Source organism: Sciurus carolinensis, chromosome 1 (assembly GCF_902686445.1).
Source record: "Sciurus carolinensis chromosome 1, mSciCar1.2, whole genome shotgun sequence".
Lineage (NCBI taxonomy): Eukaryota > Metazoa > Chordata > Mammalia > Rodentia > Sciuridae > Sciurus > Sciurus carolinensis.
The window spans coordinates 24,780,819-24,798,356 of NC_062213.1; the positions used below are offsets into that span (position 1 = coordinate 24,780,819).

At 35.4% G+C, this 17,538-nt stretch overlaps 1 protein-coding gene across 6 annotated transcripts in view; it reads left to right on the plus strand.

Annotated features, from left to right (window-relative positions):
• Trps1 (transcriptional repressor GATA binding 1) overlaps positions 1-17,538 on the plus strand; it is a 235,803-nt gene that overhangs the window by 149,038 nt on the left and 69,227 nt on the right. The window lies entirely within an intron of this gene.

The window sequence follows — 17,538 nt, forward strand, 5'->3', positions numbered from 1 at the left end:
TGACTAGCCCCAGGTAAGAATTCTTGCATATTAAAAATATTACCACGATTTCAAAGTGAGCCAAGTCGTGTTACTGGAATGTGTGATAATTTACTGTCCTGTCTACACTCTAAGTGAAACCATGTTAACACCAACCATACTTAAACATGGTTCTGGTTATATTTCAGACATGGCGTGGACAGCTTTATATTTCATAAGACACTTCTTTGTCTTTCTGTATATTGGTTAATTTTGTATAATTCTGTCATTTAAATCATCCACAAATGCTAATTGATAATGTCAGTAGCATTCAGAGCATTCTACAGATGCCCTGCAACAGACTGTTTCCTGTTTTACTCCTATTTATGTAAGAGTGTTTGTTTGGTGTGGTAAGACAGAGTTTTGCCAGAATGACAGATGAGGTGGCTCTCTGCATGGATATGAAGATCTATATCCTGAGCCTCATAAAAATGTCAGCCTAAACTCCTCACATGACTGTTATGTATTAAAATAAAACGTTATCTTGTGGTGGTCTTACCATTAGAGATTTTCTTACACCTAAATAAAAGTTCACGTTTTTGGTCATTTCAGCTTTATTTTGTTCCAGATGTAGTTTGAATGAGAACCTGTTGTAGAAGGTCATGTATTTTCAACAGCATCACTCCTGGGAAGATTTCAGAATAAATGTGTCTAACTGATGATAATGTCATGAAAAGCAACTCAATGCTATCAGTGTAGCTCAATCAAGTGTCCGGACTGATACTAAGAAAAGCATTACCCGCCCCCCCCCCCCCCGCAAATTTATTGAACCTTCCTGGCCTACCACTTTCTATAAAACAAAATGTGTTTAAAGGAATTGAAAAGGGCCAGTTCTCAGTTGGGTGTCTGGTTGTGTGCATGAGAACAAAATATGATCTTAATAAAAAAATATTTAATTTTTAGTTGTGGAGCATTCTACAATACTCTGTCATAATTTGAACTTTTATCTTTTAGTCAGTAAGAATCATGTCATAACTTCTAGCCCTGTTCCATCTATTTATCATTTTATAGTTGATTTTTTATAAAGAAATATAGACAGTGGTTTTTAAAGTAGACTCTCAAAGGCTCCCGGCTTAGGTCTCCTGCCTGTTCCCATTGCCCTTGGCAGTTTGGGTCTGTAACTCTTTCTTTAAGACAAGCTAAAATCAACTAAATACATACCTTTTAAATAGTCTGGTTAAGATGTAGTGTGGTTCTGAAGTTAAAGTATTGTAGTGGTGCTGCCTCCAGAGAAATTGGACAGCAGTGGGCAATGAGGGGGTTTGAGGAATGACGAAAAGAAGACAAGGATACCATCCTGTCGGAGATAATGAATAGAACCCTAAGTCGTTCAGGTGGGAAATGAGTAGACGTCAATTGGACAGTCTAATGAAGCACATGTGTGGATTCTACACATCCCTTGGAAAAATATGTAAGTTGTTTTCTGTAGTAATAAGGGTTCATAATTACCCACAGTCACAGTGATACCAAATAAGGAAAAAATAAGGGTTTTGATGCTGTACTAGGTTGGTGGTACAGATTACAGCTTTACTATATTAAGGCAGGAATGTTCATGCTTTTCTCTCAACCCAGAAATAACTCTAGGATCGATCAAGGTGATGACAAATGCATATTGTGTATAGATTTGCATCTTTATTAATACTTGAATCCTTAGTTTGGAAGTTATTTTAAACTTTTGTCAACACTTATAATACTAGTTTAGAACTAAAGGAATCTCAGGAAATATTTCTAGCCATCTAATTTTTAAATAAAATAGAAATTTTTTATATATTTTAGTTTGGTGGCTTATGCTTTAATGATACCTTATATTTTGCTCTCTTAGGATATTTAAATTTGTTCCTAAAGGGGGTTTTTTGAACATAGAAAATAAATCAAGAGGGTCTTATCCAAATCAATGATTAGTATTATTTTTCTTTTCATTGTGGTAATTTTTTGCTTTATTTGGCAATAATTTTTAACAGTGAATGCTGACCACTGTTGTCTAGCAATTCACCTACAATTGTGTGGCATCTTCAAGTGTCAGTCTTAGAATCGTTTACATTCAGAGAGAGAAATGCCACCAAGTAGACTTTATCATCTTTTTGTGTAACAGTAAAGTCAGATTCTTTCTGGGTATTTATATTGAAGATTTATTATGAAAACAAATTATTGAAAAATCTTCATTGTGACTAGTAATAAATATTTCTCTTTTTGCCATGTTAAACAAATGATATGCCCTTTTTGAAATGTGTGTACATATGTACATTTGTGTGACAAATTGACCTGTTTTTGACAGTTTCTCTGCTGCTTCCTGAGTGGCCCTACTTAGTTGTTTGACTCAAGCGGTTCATACAGCACGTATTTGTTGAGCACTGATTGTGGTCCAAAATAATGTGAATTGAACCTGGAAACTTCATTTCACCTGTAGATTCGGAGGTCTGTGTGAATACAGTGGAATTGTGGTGCTGGCTTCTCCATATTATGACATCTACAGCCATGTTAATGTCCACATTTCCACTTGTAGATTTTCTTTTCATGTGCCTTGCATTTGCCTGGGTCCTGCATCAAAGAGATAAGAGGAAGGGAGTTGATAATTGGAGGTAATTAGCCTTTCATTATTTTAGTTTTTGAAGTTAAAGCTTATTAGATCCCCAGCCTCTGAGGTTTTTATATATATTTTAAGTGGGTGGATTCTATTCTTTGTTGGTCTTCCCTGTTTTTGATCCCTGTGCATAAGAAAACCAACTCATAGGAGAGCACCATAACTTAGCTGATGGTTCATTGACCTTGTAGCTGTATTGGCTCAAATCTGCAGCACATCATAAGGGGTGACTTTATCATTCCACGTGATTCCATTTATAGCTCTCTTTCAGACCATGTAGATGGTTGTGTTTCCTGCATAATTAAGCATGTGATGCCTCTGTGATTCCATGATCACCTTTGGTTGATAGTGAATCTTCCAGCAAGGAAGGACAAGGTCAGGTATACATTTTAGGAAGCTTATTATATTGGCAGGGAGAAAGATGGACTGGTGTCAGATGAAGAGACCAGTCACAAGACCTGAATTAGGATAGTGGAGTAGATTTAGAGAAGCGGATAGAGCAGGAGTTTAAGGGAAATTTAGGAGATTTAAGTTACCTAGAGCTGGTGAAGATTAGATACCACCTGTGAGCAAAATGGAAAAGTAGCTTCCTATTTAGGCTCTGGATGACAGCATGAAGAGTTGTACAATTTACACTGAGAGGTGTTTTTGTTCTTAGTGGGAATTGATGTGACTCAAACTGGTGATAATGTTGTTTTTTTTTTTTTTTTTTTTTTTTTAACAAGCCACTTTGAATTTCATGTGTTTGAGATCTAGGCTTTAATACTCTAAGCAGGTAAAAATAAGACTCCAGGCTATATTTTTGTACTGGTTATAAATACTTGGAAATTATGAGTTTTTAGGTATTAGTTGGAAATCGGGCATAAATGAGATTTCTCAGGGTTCAAAGTTCCCACTCTGGTTTGTAGTTATATAGGTCATAGCAGTAATATTATGCCATATTTTTTTTTCTTTTTCTTTTTGCCTGATTCTTTCCCTACCAGCTGCTCTACATCTCCAGGTCAGAATTCTCTCTCTTCCCTTCAGAAGTTTCTCTACCATCTGAGAGAACCTGGCATTGGGCCCAGTGCCAGGCAGCTGTGTGTTTAGTGAATGAGTAAATAAACAAATAATAAGTAAACAGAAGAAGCATGTAGAATGAGAAAAAAAGAAACTCTGGGGAAACAATGCTTAGGGATCTAGTCTATCTGAAGAGTAGTCAGACAGCTTTGATGAGGCTCAGAAGAGAGTGGTGGCACTGTGAAGCCAGGGGAGGAGAGAGCTACAAAATTAGGGGTTGCTAGTCCTCAGGGCCCATTAGCTCCTCCAGCTCCGGCCCATGACTCTGTGAGAAAGAGCAGTGAAAGAGTTACCCTGTAACAAGACCTGCACACAGGTGGCATGTGTTTGGTTCATCTGCTACACATCATTATTGTCAAGAATTTATTCCAGGATGGGCCTGTATTGTCATTAAAATAAATTCTCGCCTGGTCATTTTCTACTCAGATCAATAACTGATAACCTTTTCCATGTCTTCTCTGTATCAAGTGATAAACTGGCAGACATGTTCTTCAAAAATACTTTGTGTTTCATGAAATTGTTTAAAATCAAAATGGTTCAGCATGAAGATTTTGCAGAATTCAGTGAGGATGCATCAAACGGTGCCAAGCATCCAAATAGTGTTTTTGTAGTCATGGAGTTGGACAACTGAGAGAGTCTAATTAGACAAAACTCTGCCCTGGCTATTTGTAATGATATAAGAACAATATTGAACTCTTTAGGTAATGAAAGTCCAGCATTTCCACAGATGTGGTCTCATAGCCCAGTATCACAATTAGCTTCACATTGTATCCTATGTACCACATTCCTTGCAATTATGTGAAAATAGCTTTATACCATCCAAGCAGTTACAATGCTCAGATACAGCAAAAACAAATTGAATAATTTCTCTTAATCTGCTTTCATCATGTTCTTTAAGCCTCCAAGAACACCAACGCATCATTTCTTCTGCCTCTAGGAAATGGTATGAAAGTACCCAGACTTAGACTTCATTATTTCAGAAAGCTGTGTGTTTTAGGAGACACTCCCATTTTCTGCTTCTGACTAGGCCTGCTGCTTCTATTCTTAGTGAGTTTGATGCTTTTCTCATGTTGTTTGGAAGTAAAACCTGATCTTTAAAAGATCCCAATTTGAAAATCCTAACTAGTTTTTTAAAAATAGAAACTTAACCCTTAACAGGTAAAGCCAACACCTTCCTGATAGTAGAATATTCATACAAATGAAAAAGCAAGGAAAGAGGAAGCAGGTATTAATATTCAGAACATACAAAAATGACCAAAAAATATTTTTCCCTCTAAAAAAGCACAGAGGATGGTTTTATCAGTAGGACATACATATTGTTAGATAAGCACCATACATTCCTGGGAATATTTGATGAAGAATCTTAAAACACTTTATAAAGAAGGGAGAAGAATGTTAATGATAGATTAATTGTAATAAACTTGAATTAATTTCCCTTTTACATTTATCAACATCATTTTGTTTTGGGAAATAGCTGTAGTTCATGGTCTTTGAACTTACATAATAATTGTGTCAAAGGAGCTCTGCATCCATTCCTTAGTTTACTCATCTAGTAAATAAAAATGGGAATAATAGTTTATCATAAGTTCTGCTTAAAAAGCACAAAATTATTATTAAATGCCAAGAGTATTATAAGATTTCTGAAACCTTTTGTCTTTGTTTTGGATTTAAATATAGTTCATTTTTCCAAAATACTTAATTTTATAGTAAGTAAATTGGAAGGTTGAGGGACTGAGGGTGTAGCTCATGGTGGTAGAGCTCATGGGTAACAAATAAGGATCTAGGTTCAATCCTCAGCAAACCTTATCCCCCGTATAAGGGGGATGAGAGCAAATAGACATTTCTAGTTCAGGAAATCTATTTTGAAGTCCACCACAACTCCCAAATAATAATTGAATTGCTCATGACAAAAACTGGTTGCCTTATTACAACTTTAGTAAACACCCAGGATTAGCTCACTTCTGTCTGGGGTCTATTTATTTTCTTTTATTAATAAGAAGTAGCGTATGATGAATCATGCTTCCATCAACCTGGTCAGCTCTTCAATGAAATACATGCCATGAAGTTCCTTTAGTGTGTTCAAGCAAATTTGATTTTCTTTTTGTAACATGAACCTTTGTTTCAAATATGTTAAATTTCATGCGTACAGGATTCAAATATGGCTCTACTCCATTATATCACGTTTTTCTAGCTTATTGTTTCCATTATGAGTAGATTTTCTAAAATCCGAAATTATTCTCCAAGGTTCAAACTTCAAACAAGAAAACCTTATTTTTTAGCTTTATTTAATTGGCAATGTTCCTAAAGCATTCTGTACATATATGCTGAGTTGAAGACAGTGAATCAACTGTAATTTCTCTGATGACTTTATTGAAACTTGGTATCAGAAGTCAGTGGAGTCTGTTGCTCTAGAAAGTACTTGTCAGTCATTTTTTTTTTTTTTTTTTTAGTTCTTTTGTCTTTTATGGTTTTCTAATCCCCTTCCTTAATATCTGTATGTTTCTCCATTCCTGCTATTATTAACTGACCTTTCCTACTCTTCTTGTTGATTTTCTTTTTTGGTATCTCTGATGTGCTCAGGTCTCCAAAATTAGAAAGAGATATTAGTATCTGATCAAGGTCATGGTCAATTTTATTCTTAATAAAGGGCATGGTCTTCATTGTGTGGTTTTCTCTCATCCATTTGATTCAGAAGCTGATATTTTGCCTCTGACACTTATCTTAATTATGAAAGAGGAATTTATTCTCCTTGATTTTGAACTTCAGTGTTATCCCTAGGAGAACCAATATACATTTGAATTTGTTTTGGGAGGGGGAGGTACTGGGGATTGAAGTCAGGGGCACTTTACCACTAAGCTACATCCCCAGGCCTATTTGTTTGGAGACAGGGCCTTACTGAATTATTTAGGATCTTGCTAAATTGCTGAGGCTGAACTTGAGTTTGCAGCTCTTCTGCTTCAGCTTCCTGAGTTGCTGGGATTACAGGTATGTGCCACCAAACCCAACTGAATTTTAAAATAAATTTTCTTCGCAGACAATAGTTTCATCTTTCCAAAGAGCAATGAAGCATCAGGTAGTGCACGTTCAATTACTGATTTTCATAATAACCTATCCTTAAACATTGGTTTCAAAATACCTTAGTATAGTTTAAGCTAAGGGGATGGAAATATGCCTGGAAGTCACAAATTCTTAATTCTGCTTCTGGATATTTAACGAACCCATTCAGTTCTGCCTGACGTTGTTCAGGTCAGACACTGGAAATACAGTGAATAAAACATCAATTTTGCAGAGTTTTGTAATAGACATCACTGATAAATAATTATTAATCTTTCAATTGAATGCTTTTATTCCTTTTCAGATCAAGGTCATTATACTAGTTAAAAGATACAGGAATAGTAAATATTATTATTTTCTTCTCTCTCACCTAAACTTTTAGTTTTTTTTTTTTTTTTTTTTTTTTTGAGGGGGATGCTTAACCACTGAGCCACTTTCCTATCACTTTTTAAAATTTTTTATTGTGAAGCAGGTCTCACTAAGTTCCACAGGGCCTCCTAAGTTGCTGAGGCTGCCCTTGAACTTGCAATCCTCCTGTCTCAGCTTCCTGAGCCTCTGGGATTACATACATATACCACCATGCCTGACTCATCTAAACTCATGAGACCATTTCTGTCTCTTAGTTCACTAGAACAAACTAATATTTATTGTAAAATTTATATTCATGTTCTACTTTCTATAGTCTTAAATTCCTTGTAGGCAGGGTCCATCTCTTAAAGAGTCCACTTTTCCATAGGATTTTGTATGTGGATTGGAGCTCATTCAGACTCATAGTTCCTGAACAACTTTAAGAATGTCTTCTTTCAGTGCCTCTGGCACCTGTAGACCCTCAGTAAAAATTGATTTTGTTTGCATTTAAATACTATTTCACTGTCACAAGAATACACCTTGTTGGTATATGCCCACAGTCAAAACCAAAGCATATAGTAGGTGTTATTTACAGGGGCTTATTGATGTAGCACAAGTTTAGTGTCTGATATTTTTGTGTCATATGTAATGTCAATAATTAAGCCAGCAGATGATCTACTCTTCTTTGAAACTGAACAACATGAACTAGGAGAAAGCTGCTCAAGCCACAAAGTTATTCCTTAAACAGAATTGGTAGAACCATCTCCTCCCCTTCAGTTCCCTTATCTTGTTTCTGTTGAATTGCCTCTGTTGCTGAAAAGAATTAGAACTTGAGGACATTGGAGTCATTTCTGGGCTTGATATGTCCCCCAGGTATGAAAAGTGAGTGGAGAGAATGGATGTTTTCTATGAGAGTTAGAAGAACTGAATTACAGAACTGTGTTGCATCTGAAGAACAACACCATGAGCAAAGGGAAGATAATATTTGATGCCTATATCTTTTACCTTCATTTTCTAGTATTGTATTACCAGTATTTTTCCTTTTGCTTTGGGCATGGGAAAACATTGCTTGTGACAAAATATATTTTTATTTTTAAAGAGATTGAAAAATGGTGATCTTTGGCATTAGAATTTTAAGCAGCAAAACATGGGATATTAGGTATGTACACTAGTGAAAATACATAAAAAATGTACACATAAAATACATATGTTTTAAAGTTTGATTTTAATTTAGGGACAAATGTTGGAAGCTTCCGTTAACGAATATGTACTTAGAGTTCACTGCATATACTACTAGTCACCTTTAAAAAGTGAGAATTTAGTGGGTTTTTTGTTGCTGTAAGACTGGCATTTTTATTTCTTTCCAACATTTAAAAATTTATCCTACTGTGTATTTTTTCATATAATTTAAAATAATTAGCAAAACATCTAACAAGAAAGTTTAATTTACTAGATTTTTTTCCTTTCCTAGCTCTTCATAGAAAATGAGAGCCATTACGTTTCAGAATGAAAACAAAAAAATTCTTACATCTTTTTAAAATAGATAAACATGTTATAGGATATTAATTGCATTTTAGAACTATATCTTCCTTCTGCCTACAATGATTTGCTTTTCTGTCTTTTGGTACTGATAATAATGTAGCAAAATTGTTACCTGTTTGCTAAGGAAAGAAAGATTATCCAGAGGTAGGCTAAGCTTTTCACATTTAATAATTGCTTGTTACATTTATCACTTTTTGTCATATTATAGGAACTAGAAAATGGTCTTATTTCAAAAGACAATCCATTGTATGGAAATAGCTTAAGACTTTGGAGACCAGAGACATGTTCAAACTGTTCTGCCAGTGAGTCCTGAGTCCTGTTGGTAGTTTCTTAGACTTTCTAAGTCATAATTTTATTTTCAACCTACTATAGATAGTCCCTCATATTGCATAATAATCATAAGGATGAGAAAATGGATTTTCAGAAGCAACACAGAATTTGACAAGCCATAGTTAGTTGCCCAACCATATGTAACCTGTTAATTTATTTTATGAGGCATGAGAACCAGTGGGAGCAGTTGAGGTTCTGAAGACTCAAATCATGGACTTTACCACAAAGTGACAATTAGAAATGACTATCTGACTATCCAGGAAGAGGACCGAGGAACTTCAGATATGCCATTTTTGAAGATGTCTAATAATTGAAGATATACCATGCTAATTCAACTAAAATTTTGGACTTGAGAGTTTTGTTCGAACAGTATAATTAGCCCGGTACAATCCATTGCTTGTGTTTACTGTGCTCCTCTGGGTCATTCCATTTGTTTTCCCATACTCCCTTAATTCTGCAAAGGACTGGGCTCGTGAAGACTTTGATTGCTGAGTTATACAGGTGATGGCAAAGGATATTTAGTAGCTGGGAAGGTAAACCAATGCTGTTTTGCATAAGCTGTCACCTGCTAGCGAAAAGAAATTGTTTCCATTCTTCAGGTGGAAAACATACCAATTTCAAATTCTTTAAGAGTAAGAGAAAAGGTCCCATTGAATAAATGGCTAATTTAGGCGTATTTTCTTCTCCAATTTCTGCCATAATTTGGCTTTTCTGTTTCTGACACAAGATCTATTAAACGATAGTACAGGTTTCATCACAGAAGTAAATAACAGCATGTTTCCTTGGGAGCAATTGAACAACAGAATAAAACAGTGCTTACTGTTTTTTGAAAGTTGTGACAGATTGCCATGGTAATAAAAAGTTGCATCATGTTGTCATAGCAACCAGAATTATAAAACGAATTTAAAGGGGATGGAAAGATACCCTTTGGTGGTGTGATTCCTATAACTTTTAGGATTTGTTCCTCCTCTACTTCTATTTATTTCATTTTATTCTGATAAAATGTGGAAGAGGAGCATAGTGAGAGGGGATAATTGGAATCCGTACTTCTACACAAATGAAGAGTTGCAACATAAAGGTTTAAGTCATCACAGTCTCTGTGAACCAGGTAGAATTCAGGTTCTGGAGCGCAGGATCAGATACATTGCTGTCAAGCCATCCGACTCTGAGCAGGAGGAAGTTCCATTCCGAGTGGGTTGAAAAGGTATTTCATCTTTCTTTATGATTATTCATGGCTTTCCTCTCAAGCAAAAACATCCCAGTCTTCTCCTGAACAAAAAAAAAAAAGCAGTATTGAGCTTTGGGAGCTGATTCATCAAACTTTATCAGGCTTTGGGGAAGATTGCTTTTTCTCAGTAATTAGAATGATTTAAGTCATTATAGTTACTCAAGAGGTTAAACTTTGACCCATGAGGTGAAAAACTAATTTCAATGCTAACCCATTTCTATTATTCCACAGTGGGGGGAAAAAGCTCTATGAGGCATTTGAGACTTTTGTTGCTGGAGTACATCCGATGACAGATCGTACAAATAGTAACGACTGAAGCAAAATAAATTTGTTAACTTTGAAGTTCTGCTGAAAATCAGTTGTTTTACATATGCCTTCTCTTCTCTCGCCCTCTTGGCATGAGCAATTTGCTTTTGTTCTTTTTGTTGCTACATTGCCTCCTCTCCACTTGCTTTTTAACAAACTCTTTAAGAGTTCTGCAAGTTGCAGCAAGTTTTAGGCATTAATAGTGGCCAGGTAGTATAATACTATTTTTAATGAATGTCTGTTTTCTATTCTTTACTGTGCTTTCTTTGGAAAGTGGCCCATGAAACAAAGTATTAAGAAAACACGCTGCTGCCCTGGAATGTGTGTATTAGCTGCAGATTATTTCCTATTAGCAGATTAGCTGCAAGGCTATTGGCTCAGAAAGGTCTTTGAGAGTATTTTGTTTTGTAACTGATTCAAGCCATGGGAGAGAATTGCCACCATGATTGGAAAGAAGAATTAGCTACTGTTGCCATGGACACTGGAGTTCACAGTCCCATTGTTAAATCTAGTGCTTCAGCATGAGATGCCCCAGCGTGAGTTCAAGCTTTGTTAATGAAATGATCGAATATACTTTTTCAGAGCTGTGACAGAACCTTGTGAAAGATACGTGAAATACATTTTTGTTATAGAATCAGAGTTATCTTTATAAATCAGTGTTTTCCACTAAATAAAATGATTCCCTGCCACAACACTCTATGAAAACTAATACTTAACATCCATTTAACTATAAAATATTTTTGTAATACATTTCCATTGATAGCATCTTTTTTTTAAAGTAAATCGAAAAGTAAAATTTTCAAATGCTTAAATCACATTCTTCTAGACCCATGCCACTGTGCCAGTATAAATTCATCATGGTATCTTAAGTTGATATACCTTTTCTAAAATACAGTATAGAATAATGTGGATTGAAGCAGCCAGTATATTTTAAGGACTTGATCTCATGCAACCTACGGGAGATGTTAATTTGTAAAACTGGAAAGAATTTATGCAGGTTATAGACTAGTGGTATATTGTGATGACAGAGTGAAAAGTTATAAAGTTCACAAAGAAAGTGACAAAAGGTTGTCACTAGCAGACTTCTGCTAATAGTCCAATCTACAGATACTTAAGTGCAGGCTAGAAGCCAAATGCGATGTTCTGCACTTCAAAGAGAACTTGGAATCTTGAACAGCCCTTCTTTTTGTATATTTTACACCTCCTATTCATCAAAAACACTTTTGTTCTGTTATCCCACTGACAATGCTGTTTTGTTCATTTACTTTTCAGAGGGGCCTAGATTAAATCAGGATTCTGTCACTAACTGATCATGTGATTTTGGCCATGTATCTACCTAGAGTAAACCTCAGTTTCCTCATCTATAAAATAGAGTGACAGTATCCAGTAGCATATCCATAGCATTGCTTTTGTGGATTACATTATATAATTGCATATATTATACATATATGTATGTATGCATAATTGTCCTTTGTCCTTTTAGCTTGGCTTCAGCTTAGTAGTCTTTCCTATGATGATGTTGCCAGAAAGGAATCTTGAGAAGCCTGAAGATGCTCCCCTACCCCTCTGCTATAGATAAAGACAGATAGAGTGTTTGATATGAAATAAACATATCCAACACTGTATTCAAAACTTTATAATGATTTTCCATTTCTGATAAAACGTTCAGATATTCTAACATTAGAATCCTAACAGTTACTGCCAGTTTGCCAGCCCCTCCAGCTAACTCCAGTATGTGCATCTAGCTATTGCCCTGGACTCTTCCCAAACATACCTCACAAATATTATTACTTCTGTGTCTTTCCTTACCAAGTCTCTGACTAAAGGCATCCTTGCTTCTCCTTTCCTGCCTACGGTCAATTTTATTTAAGATCCATAGTCTCCGAAGTATTTCCTGATTAAGTCGATATCTGTCCTCCCCAATGTTCCCCAATGTTTTCCATTTCTCAGTTTATTTTTTCAAATTCTTTTTTTTTTTTTAATTTATTTTTTTACGTTTACATAGGGTAATGATGTTTCTTTTTTTTCCCCTTCCCCCCCACCCCTCCCACCCTTTTCCCTTTATACAGTCCTTCTTTCCTTCATTCTTACCGCTCTCCTTAGCCTAACTCTAAACCTAACCCTAAACCTAATGCTAACCCCTCCCACCCCCATTATATGTCCTCATCCGCTTATCAGCGAGATCATTCGTCCTTTAGTTTTTTGAGATTGGCTTATCTCACTTAGCATGATATTCTCCAATTTCGACCATTTGCCTACAAATGCCATAATTTTATCATTCTTCATTGCGGAGTAATATTCCATTGTATAAATATGCCACAGTTTCTTTATCCATTCATCAACTGAAGGGCATCTAGGTTGGTTCCACAATCTGGCTATGGTGAATTGAGCAGCAATGAACATTGATGTGGCTGTATCTCTGTAGTATGCTGATTTTAAGTCCTTTGGGTATAGGCCAAGGAGTGGGATAGCTGGGTCAAATGGTGTTTCCATTCCAAGCTTTCTGAGGAATCTCCACACTGCTTTCCAGAGTGGCTGCACTAATTTGCAACCCCACCAGCAATGTATGAGTGTTCCTTTTTCACCACATCCTCGCCAACACCTATTGTTGCTTGTGTTCTTGATAATCGCCATTCTAATTGGGGTGAGATGAAATCTTAGGGTAGTTTTGATTTGCATTTCCCTTATTACTAGGGATGTTGAACATTTTTTCATATATCTGTTGATTACTTGTACATCTTCTTCTGTGAAGTGTCTGTTCATTTCCTTAGCCCATTTGTCAAATTCTTAAATATTAGAAGCCAAGTGAAAACTGGTATGAAATTTAAAAGACCTTTAAACTCTGCATAATCATCAAACTCTCCTGTATATATTTTTAGAAAAGTATTAAGCATATTTCAAGGATATCGACTCTCCATTAATTTCATTTATCCAACAGATTTGAATTAGCCAGTTATATATGGATTTATCCTCAGTTGATGGACCTGTAATAGGTTTGATTGGTACTTATCACTATATAATTCCAGTGTCCTTGTCACTGATGGATTCTTACCAACTGGGTTAGGGAGCAGGGGAGCATCATCAAGTCTCCCATGATTCTTCTCTGTCAGCATTATGATGGGAAAGACTATCATGCCCAAGCCAAGGTAAAAGGACAAAGGCCAGCCATCTGTACGCCAAGATGAAAAGAGTAATGATATAATGTGTCACTGGTCTGCTCTGATTCCAGTTCTCTTGGAATCTTGGCTTTTAAATCCCATGTAAATAAATGCAAGCACCTGCCTTATTTGCTGATGAAATCTGGCAACATCAGGTACATAAGACATTATGAAGGAGAAAAAGAGAAGGACAAATGTCTCATCAAAGATGATATTAATAAAGCTGCACAAGGGGAAAACTGGAACCATCTTTGGCAAAATCTAATTATTACGAAGTGGTGATTCAGATGTCTACTTTGTTTATTTCCCAGTTAGCACTTCAGAAGGGGAGAAGAGAATTGTTGCCATAAACTTACATCCTTAGCAAAGGATGAAGAAACTTCTGGAAAAATCAGAATTCAGAGTATATGTTTCAGTGTTTGCTGTTGTTATTGTTCCTTTATGTCATGTTTTTAGATCATGGTGGAATTAGATCACTGTAAATACAAAAGATCCCTCCAGTTTTGTATTCAAGGAGCTGTAGGGTATCTTGGATTTAATGTGGAAAAAAGGAACAGTTGCTTTCCAATTTGCCAAATAAAACAGCCCTCCAAATTCTGGGAAATGTTTTTTCTTTTTTCTTTTTTTTGAGGGGGAGGAGGGAGGACGGATGGTTACTGGGGATTGAACTCAGGGGCACTCGACCACTAAGCCACATCCCCAGTCCTCTTGCATTTTATTTAGAGACAGTGTCTCACTGAGTTGCTTAGCACCTCTCTTTTACTGAGGCTACCTTTGAACTCATGATTCTCCTGCCTCAGCCTCCCAAGCCCTTTGGATTACAGGAGTGTGCCACCATGCCTGACTCTATTTCATGATATTTACTTGAATGATTCTTAAGAAGATAATCACAGTTTGCAATTCCATGAGACTAATTTTATGGTCAGAGGCGGTGGAATTATTTGGGCAGATTAACCTGTAAGTATTGACAGCAGCAATAACAAACCAATGAAAGTAGTAACTGTAGAAAGGTAGTAGTTTGATTCAGAGGTACACAAAAGATTGAAAAATAATTGTTATTGTATTAAATTTACAGTTTGTTGCTTGATATATTAATATATACTCTGGAATCCTAAATTGTTAAAATATTATTTATTAGCCCAATGAGGGAAGTTATTTTTGCAAGCATGCAAGAATATATATATTATATACATGTGTGTATATGCAGTAGATTTTATATGGATTTTATGTATGAATTACAATTTGAAATTTTTAATTCATGTAGTGGGACATAATAATTATACCTGTTTCTTCTTCTCATTATCCTTACTTTAAAGAAAAATTGGAATGGAAAGAGTTATTTCACAGTCTTACTATCTTGCTTGTTGTAATATCTGGATTTTATGAGGATTGAGACATTTAAGAATTCCCTATAAAACTGCTCTTGCCCCAGTAAAATACCCTTCTCTTGGTTAGATAAAAAGTTTGTTTGACAGAATCACAGTGTGTGCCTTGCACTGATATCTATATAAAAATACAATTGAAAAACAACGGAATTAAAATATGGAGATAACCATCACCCACATTCCACAGACATGAATTCATTCTTATTTTCTTCTACTCTTATGTTTAGGGGAAAAGAAAATTGAAAGGTCAGTGACATTGTTATCCTTGCAAGGGATGAAATGACACATATAACACAATACAGTTGCTGCATAAAAAACAACATTGTCAAAATTTTAAGTTTCGGGGCTGGGGTTGCAGCTCAGTGGTAGAGTGCTTGCCTAGCACATGTGATGCACTGGGTTCGATCCTCAGCAGCACATAAATAAATAAATAAAAGTTATTTTTAAAAAAATTAAGTTTCAAGTGGATCAAAGAAAGTTATATTTGAATATGCCCGAGATATAAAAGAGTGGTAAAATAATATATACTTATTCATTCAAAGTTTTCATAACTAATTTGAATGTCGTTTAGAAAAGTCATAACTTTAAAGGAGCCCTTTTAAAAAGCCAAAATCATGCTAATATAGGGACTCTAATAAAGTGTATTTTTGACAAATTTTACTGTTCTCTCCAAATATCATAGGCATACTTTATCATCCTGCCTAAAGTCACTCTTTACTTTGAAATTAAAACATAATATAGCCGCAGAGCACCCTAGCTCATAATCTTCTGATACAAATAAATGGAAACAAAATGTACACTCTTTAATTAATGTTTAAAAACCCAACTCTTTACCAGTAAACCAAGAAAAATGTGACGGCTGAACTGAATTCTGTGAGACAATGGGATGCTATAAAACTTCTTAATTGGAAAGAATTGAATGCTGCAGGAAAAATTCTGTCTTTTCTATAAAGTAGAGTTTAAGAGGAAAAAAAAGACCCTTAATTTGTTTTTCCTTAAAACTTGTTGCTTTTTAAGTCTAGGATTCAGAGTTTTAGTTTTGGTTTTGTATAATGGGAGTAATTGGGCAATGTGGCTACACAAAAATTAAATAAGAAAATATTGTCCCACATGCGGTGATGAAAGATGCTAACATTTTTCTAGTATCCTGTGTATCACATCTGTTTTTAACTGAAAATGTATATACCATGTAATTCTCTCAAGGTCAGGTATGTATCCAAGTTTGGACAGGAATAGTACAGGGTATGGAGCATGGGAAGGCCACACTAAGTCATGTAGACTGTCTCCCAGGAGAGGAAGGGTGTCATTCTGGGTGGTGGAAGTATAAACTCACTAGAACTGTACTTCTGGAAGACAGAATGTTGTCACCATAGAAGGAAAACAGTAGATATCATTGTGACCTACTAAAAAGAGTATGCACTTTGTGCTTTTATGAGAATATTTTTAAAGCATTGAAGTCAACATAACCTTTCCTCAGATATAATAATCATCAACTACTTATGAGCTGACGATTTTAATCCTGAATTTTCCAAGTGTGTGATTCATCCTTATATGTCCCATTTTCTGCCTTCCCATATGAATCCTCCAAAGTCATCTTGAGTGAAAAGGAAAAATTTAGTCTGGAAAACACTCTAGAGGGACTCTTACAAATGGCTGGTTTAATGGTGGTTGTACATACATTAGGGCAACATGATGAACTTATCATCATGACCCCCTTAACCCCTGACACAAAGGCAATAAGAACAACAATAACAGTTAAACAAAGCTGAAAGTCATGCTCTGTAATCCTCCTTATGAATGGCTCCGAGGTACTTTAGCTCTGGGCCTAGAAGTGGGAATGGCAACTATTAGCAGCTATTATTAAAAGTTTTAACTTTTACCTATGGCTATAAATTTTCTGGTGCACCACGTCCTCTGTTAGTATTCAGATATAGTTCTTTCACTTGTGTAAATTGTTATTCTTAAATATTGAACCATGGCAGCTATTACAAGTTTTATTATTTTATAAGGTAAAAAATGATATTGATAATCAACTTGACCAATCTCGGTGAAGCATAAGACACCATTTCATAGATTGAGATGTATGTCAAATCATTTCTTGGATGTTGAGCCAAAAGTTAGTATTTTGTCATGAAAGCATGTCCTTTGTTACTGGGTTAAAGCATGTCCTTTGTTACTGGGTTAAAGCATGTCCTTTGTTACTGGTATTTCCAGGATATGATGTGTCACTTCCATCACTTTTTTTTTTGAACCAGTTTATCGTAGTGAACTAGATTATTTATGAATCATTAGGAAGTTGTATAAACTGACAACTATAGCACAAGTTTCTATTAATACTAAAACCAAATTCTGAATTTGCAAATTTCACTTCATATAAGCTATTTATGTAGAATGGCTAATAAGTTAGAAAGTTCATATATATATCTGTTTATATAATTTAAGTATGTGTATGTGAATGAATCATTGGAATTAACTCCTACTTTCTTTGGTTTGCATATGAAATTGCATTTATAGTACACTCATCAATAA